The sequence below is a fragment of the Scatophagus argus genome, chromosome 1, assembly GCF_020382885.2.
Source record: "Scatophagus argus isolate fScaArg1 chromosome 1, fScaArg1.pri, whole genome shotgun sequence".
Classification (NCBI taxonomy): Eukaryota; Metazoa; Chordata; class Actinopteri; family Scatophagidae; genus Scatophagus; species Scatophagus argus.
In genome coordinates this window covers 2563402-2570138 of record NC_058493.1, presented here as the reverse complement: position 1 = coordinate 2570138, position 6737 = coordinate 2563402, and positions in this window count along the sequence as shown.

Below are 6737 nucleotides of genomic sequence, written 5' to 3'. Positions count from 1 at the left end.
GCCATGATTCAACCGTTTGCACACATTCGCTCAATTTAGATCACAACTTCTAAACACTGGATGTTTTGTGTCTCTTTTATGCTACAGTAATACATTACTGAAAAAAGCATTTGCTGTGCAAGTTTTTTTTTTCTTTTCAGGTCGTATCTCCATGTTTTATGGTTTCTAATGAGAGTAAGTCTTTTTGTTTTGTAATTCCATTTTTGTCCATAAGATGGTGGTCATCACCTGCTGTTGTCTGTCCAATCCTGAACAGGCTCAGACTGCTGACCACATGTGCAACAGAAAAATGGAACCAATTTCTGGCTGGACTGATTTTTTTATTTATTTATTTATTTATTGTACTCAGCAAATGCGATCAGGAATACATGTCTGAAAATGTGTTTATACATTTGTAACAATTACCAAAAATTAGGCAGGCAGATGTAAACCAGATTATAACTATCCTAAATCTTTCATTATAGTAATTATTATAATTAAGGTAAAATGTATATGTAATAAGTGAATTTAATGGGACAAGAGATCAATTGAGTTCAATAAAATGAGTGTTAAAATGGCTATGGGTTTCAGCTCCTAAAACAACTGATTTTCCATAATGCAATCATCAGCATCTTTTGTTAGACTCTTCCTCACTAGTCATCTTGTAATGCAGGTTTTCTACAATAAATGTGGTCTAAGCTCCACAGGGGATATTATCAGTGGTATTCAGATGAAGAATCCAGATCTTTCTACTTAAAGGCTGAATATGTAATGGCTGCTGTTTGTAAACACGCCATGAAACGATTCTGGAGAAAGATAGCTGACTGGTTGTCAAGTCACCACCAACCCGAAACATCGGTTTTTGATGTCCTCGGAATGAGACTCAATAATCAACTCTCTTTCTTCAGATTCATTGATGGCCAGAAACATATAAGGAAGGAAGGAAGGAAAGTGACATATCTTGTCATTGGAGGGAACTCACTCCAATGAAATTTGTTCTCTGCATTTAACCCACCCAAGTGACGTGCACACACACACAGCAAACCCGGGGCAGTGGGCGACCGCGTGCAGCACCCGGGGAGCAGTGGGGGTTAGGTACCTTGCTCAAGGGTACCTCAGCCATGGACACCGGGATGGGGAATCGAACCAGCGATCCACCGGTTACGGGTCCGACACCCTAACCGCTGATCCACGACTGCCCCATATAGTGTGTCTTATAGTGTGGCGTAGGCTGTATATGACATAATTAGATTATTAATGATGAAGTCTTAATGTGTAAGCACTGTAGTCATGTGTAAGTTACTGTAGTCACTGCTGGAGATGCAGCTAATTTGAACTACAAGATATGGACAAAAGTATTGGGACAAGTGACCATTACACCAACAGGGACTTTAATGACATTGCATTCTAAATACGTAGACAGCATTGCAGCTCTAACAGCTTCCACTTTCCAGGCTTTCCACAAGATTTTGGAGGGTTTCTGTGCCAATTTCAATGAACAAACTCAATGAAAAGGCTCGCAATCTCCATTCCAGGCCATCCCAAAGGTGTTTAGTGAGGTTGAGGCCAGGACTCTGTGTGGGTCAGTCAAGTTCCTCCACACCAAACTCATCCAATCTATTTATGGAGCTTTGCTTTGTGCACTGGGACACAGTCATGCTGGAATAGAAAAGGGTCTTCCCCAAACTGTTGCCACAAAGTTGGAAGCATAACATTGTCCAAAATGTCTTGGTATGCTGAAGCATTAAGATTTCCCTTAATTGGAAGTAAGAGGCCAAGCCCAAGCCCTGAGAAACAACCCCTTTCTTAATACTTTATGTCTAAAAAGCGTATTTCCTGTTTGCAAAACATAAATCTGTTTTCAGGTTTTTGACTTTTGCTGTAATCATTGATTTTTGGTGAGATATCAAATCATTTAAACATGCATTGAAATGAAACCATGTGAGAGGTTTAGAGGGAAAACATCAGTATTTGGTCGAGACATCTCAAATGTGACCCTGACTACAAACTGCTTTTTTTAAAGACTTTATGAGCAAAGATTGTCCCAAGTGAGCAACCTGTTCACATTCATCACTTTAATTTAGGGTTTATTTGGGTGTCCAGACCCTTTGAATTTTACACATTATACAACATGCGATAGATGGGGGATGTTCAGGCAGGGGAGAGCTGATGGAGGCAGCTCCTGGTGGGCAGGCTGGGCCGTGAACAGGGAAAGCAGGAGCAGCAGACTGGTTGATGAGCAGGGACGGCAGGCAGGGTAGAAGCAGAGGGAAGGAGGTGATGCAGGTGGAGGTTGATGCTGGTGGATGGAGCTCTGGAGAAATCTGTGAAGACACAGAGAGAGTGCGAGACACCAAGGCCAGACTACACAGTATAACAGATAAAGAAGGAACAGCAAATGTGTAAGAGGAGAGGAGAGGAGAGGAGAGGAGAGGAGAGGAGAGGAGGGCAGTCCAAGCCTATGGCAGCATAGCTATAAAATGGTTCAGTTACCTGAGCCAGCCCTAACTATAAGCTCTATCATAGAGGAATGTTTTTAGCCTGGACTTAAAAGTGGAGAGAGAGTCTGCCTCTCTGACCCATGTAGAGAGTTGGTTCCAGTAGTGGAGCAGAGTAGCTGACAGCTCTACCTCCCAGTCTGTTTTTAGAGATACTGGGAACCACCAGCAGACCTGCATTCTGGGAGCGAAGTGTTCTACTGGGGCAATAAGGAACAATGAGGTCCTTGAGATAGGACAGAGCTTTGTTATTGAGAGCCTTATAAGTCAGTAGAAGGATTTTGAAGTCTATCCTATATGTCAATACCTTCGCTGCAGCATTCTGGACCAAATGGAGACTCTTCAGAGAGTTTTTAGAACATCCTGACAAAAGAGAATTACAGTTGTCCAGCCTTGAAGTGATGAATGCATGGACCAACTTCTCAGGATCACTCTGAGAAAGGATGTTCCTTACTTTAACTGTGCTACGAAGGTGAAAGAAGGCAGTCCTAGTGATAAGTTTTATATGAGATTTGAAGGACAGGTCCTGGTCAAAAATAACTCCAAGGTTCCTCACCTAGAGATAAAGGTGATGCCATCCAGGGTGGTGGCTCAGCTAGAAAAGAGTCCCTGAGGTGTTTAGGTCCAAATACAATAACTTCTAAAGAGTTAAAAGAGTAATAATTTCATGGAATATCAAAGGAGGAAATTTGCATGGAAACCTGATAGTACAGAGGGAATCCCCGTCTGCTGGAAAATCAGGTCTTTTAGATCAAGTAAATTTTGGACTTTAAATTTAACAAAATGAAACAAAAATAATGTAGATTTCTTCATCATACACATACACACAACAAAATAGATTTCAAATTGCATTGTCAGACAGAGTTTGAGGCCTGTATGAAAGTGTGAGCTGACCAATCTGGCTGACTCGTGATTATAAAGCTCAAAGCAGGATACATGGCTTTGCTCTATCAGCTCAGAAAATCACTTCCCTCCTCCTCCATAAAGAGCCATCTGTGGTCACTTCAGCAGAAATTCTCTCTGAGTGCTGTGCACTGCTCTGACTGCTCTGACAGGGACGGTCACATCCAAACACTGAGTTTCCACAGAAAATGCACACTGCGTACATCTTGGTCGCTTTTGTTTTAGTTCTACTTTTGTACCAGGTTATACACTTTCTGTGTGTCCAGCATAGAGGGAGTTACACTGTGCGTCTCGCTGTGTAATCCTGGTGTATAATGACAATAAAACCCTTTAGTCTGGGAGCGGATGCATGAACTTCAGCCAGTCAGAAGTTTGGTCCGCTGTCATTTGAAGATGAGCCAAACCAGCAGTGTGTTGTGTTGTACTTTGAATACTTTTCTTACCCTGTCTGCGGCACTCAGCCCCAGTTTCATTTTCAAAAAGAAAACTCAGTAACCGATTAAACTTTTGATGTTTCTCCACATATGTTTCTTATGAATTTTACATTGTGACATCATTTCTTCATTCAAACGATTTCACTACATGTAGGCGCATCATGATGCCTGCTCTGTCTTGGCAGTGGAGCATGATGGTGGTGCCAGAGAGGAGGATGACCACGGAACATCATGAACGCTCTCACCACCTCTATAATCTGCAGCCGACAAACAGGAGCAGGTTCAGCAGCAGACTACCACCACAGTGCGCCACAGTGCGTCTGTCCCAGTCGGACACTACAGCTCATCCACCTCAGCCTGGACTGCAGAGGTCCCAGACTCCATTTCAGCTCTGATTTGCTCTTTTTGTTTATTTTTCCTCTGTCTGTGGATTGTAATCATTACAACTCTCTGACTTACAAGGCACTCACAGTACCTTTATTGCTAATCTTGGTATAGGAGCTGGGAAATTACTTCTCTGCATTTAACCCATCACTGATTGAAACACACACACGTGCAACATGCAGTGAAACACACAGGAGCAGTGGGCTGCATCAAACGCCTGGGGAGCAAATTGGGGTTAAGTGCCTTGCTCAAGGGCACATCAGCCAGCTAACGGGGGGGTGGGCACATTATCACTCCACCACACTCAAATCTTTTCCTGCCCTTCCGGTGGGGGAATCGAACCCACAACCTTCCGATCACAAGCCAATTCTCCAACCTCTAGGCCATGGCTAGCTTTATTTCATTTATATTTGCACTCTGTATATTTGAATTTTTTCTCTAATTTGTACTGCAATTTCATGCACAACAAGTTCCCTCAGGATAAATAAATGTCTATGGCTCAGTGCCCAGGGGTTTTGATTATCAGGGGTCAGCTGCCCATGGTCAGAGGGCAATGAGCGCCGGCCTCATTGGGTCATTTGGTAATCCACCCTCCAGGCTTTGGATTAGAGTGCACAGACTGTAGCTTTTGGTATTAACACAATTAGTCCTTCATGTTTAAAGTAAAAGGGATGCAAGTTCCCGTTCGATTGGATTGTGGTTTGAGAACAGCATGTACTGTTGTAGGGTGTGAGGTTATCTACTTTTGTCAGCTGAGTGTAACTGCTTGAGAACAAAGCTTGTAATGTCCTATCTCTTATACATCCTTTCAGGTCTTAACTGGGGCTGTGAAGAGAATGTATTTCTCTTCCCAGACCTGTTGGTAACTCAGAACACAAGCTGTTACTAAATCTGAAACGATGATTTCTGATGTTTGTGTTGCTGTAGGTGTGTTTTCTTTTTCAGTGCTCTGTCCATGGTGATAATATGAATGTAGAATTAGTGACATTAGCTGCAGGTCTCCCCTCCTCCAAGAACAATTCAGTATTGTGCCAGTTCATGCTGCACTGACAAAATTCAATGTGTAAGGTTTATGTACATGGATATGTCCATTTTTTTTGTGTGTGTCAGCTCTGGTTAAGGACAGAAAATTGTTGAACATGTACACAAATCCTAAAGGTTAAATGTGTGTCTGATTTTTTTTTAAAGATGTCTAACTGAAATCACAACCTTTCCCTAACCTAAAACAAAGCACTTTAATTGAAAAACCAAACCACAGATAGAGCATGACCCCTGGATTCTGATGTGAGACCCCTTCACTTTGTATACCCGACATCCACCCTGACCAATGTTGTATTTCACTCAGTCAAAGAAACAAAATGCAGCTAGGGAAGACAGATGTGCTGAAAGTCCCAATGACAATTTAACATTTGTGTCCTATTGATTATATTTTGTTACTATTTCACAAAGTGCTTTGATACTACATTGGCAAAAAGGTTAGGTGTAGTGTGTCCCTTCCACCAGCCTGACCTTGACACCTAACTTTTCACACTTCTCAGGACATTGGAAGTGAATCCTGTCACCGGACATAAATATAAGGTTTGGAATCATCCAATATGGACTTCATTCTGTGGGATACTGAGCTGGTTCTTTAACACAGGGATGAACAGCAATCTTCCCCAAAATTCAGTTTTTCTCATTTAACCATCCAGTGAGGCCTCATGGTTACAATCGCCAGAATTAATTTCTGCAAAACATGTATATGCTGAAAACTTTACCTTTGATATTTTGAAAATTTATGTTTGATACATTGCGATTAACTGGCGACCAGTCCAGGATGTACCCCGCCTCTCGCCTGTAGTCAGCTGGGATAGGCTCCAGCTCCCCCACGGCCCTGACGGATAAGCGGTATAGAAAATGGATGGATGGATGTTTGATACATGGAACCTTTAGGTTTTTCTACATTTAAGTTTTCAATTTTATGTTGCGATAAGGCTGTGATTTTGTCACCACGAACACAGATGGAAAATGTCCTGACATCTCACAAAAACTTCTCCAGGTTTTGTAATCTCTTGCTCAGCAGTCATCTCTCCTAGGTTTCAGACCACCATTGTCTCCTCCTTTTCCTAATCAAAAAGCCAGCTCACATGCATGTAATCTGAAAGTGATATGATACTGAAACATACTATGCCAACTTTCTGGTAACTTTCTGGCATTCATCTGTATCTAACTAGTCACACTTATTTATGCAGATTCCTTAAATATATCACCAGTCTTATGTGTTCATACCTGTTCTCATTTGCCACACTTGAAAGCAGCTGTCATATTTTAAATACGGAAATACTGGAACACATTTTCAGACAGTTTCTCCTGGAAGGCTTTCATTGTGTGGAGCACTTGGTTAGTCGTATGAGAGGTGACAGAAGCAGCTGTGTCACGAGAGAGAAAAGAGAGCTAGAGAGAGAGGAGTTCAGACCTTGGCTCCTTTCACACCCCCGTGAAGTGGGTGGGAACATCGAACTGTTGGCTTCAGAAAGTTACTGAAATTGTCAAATGAAAA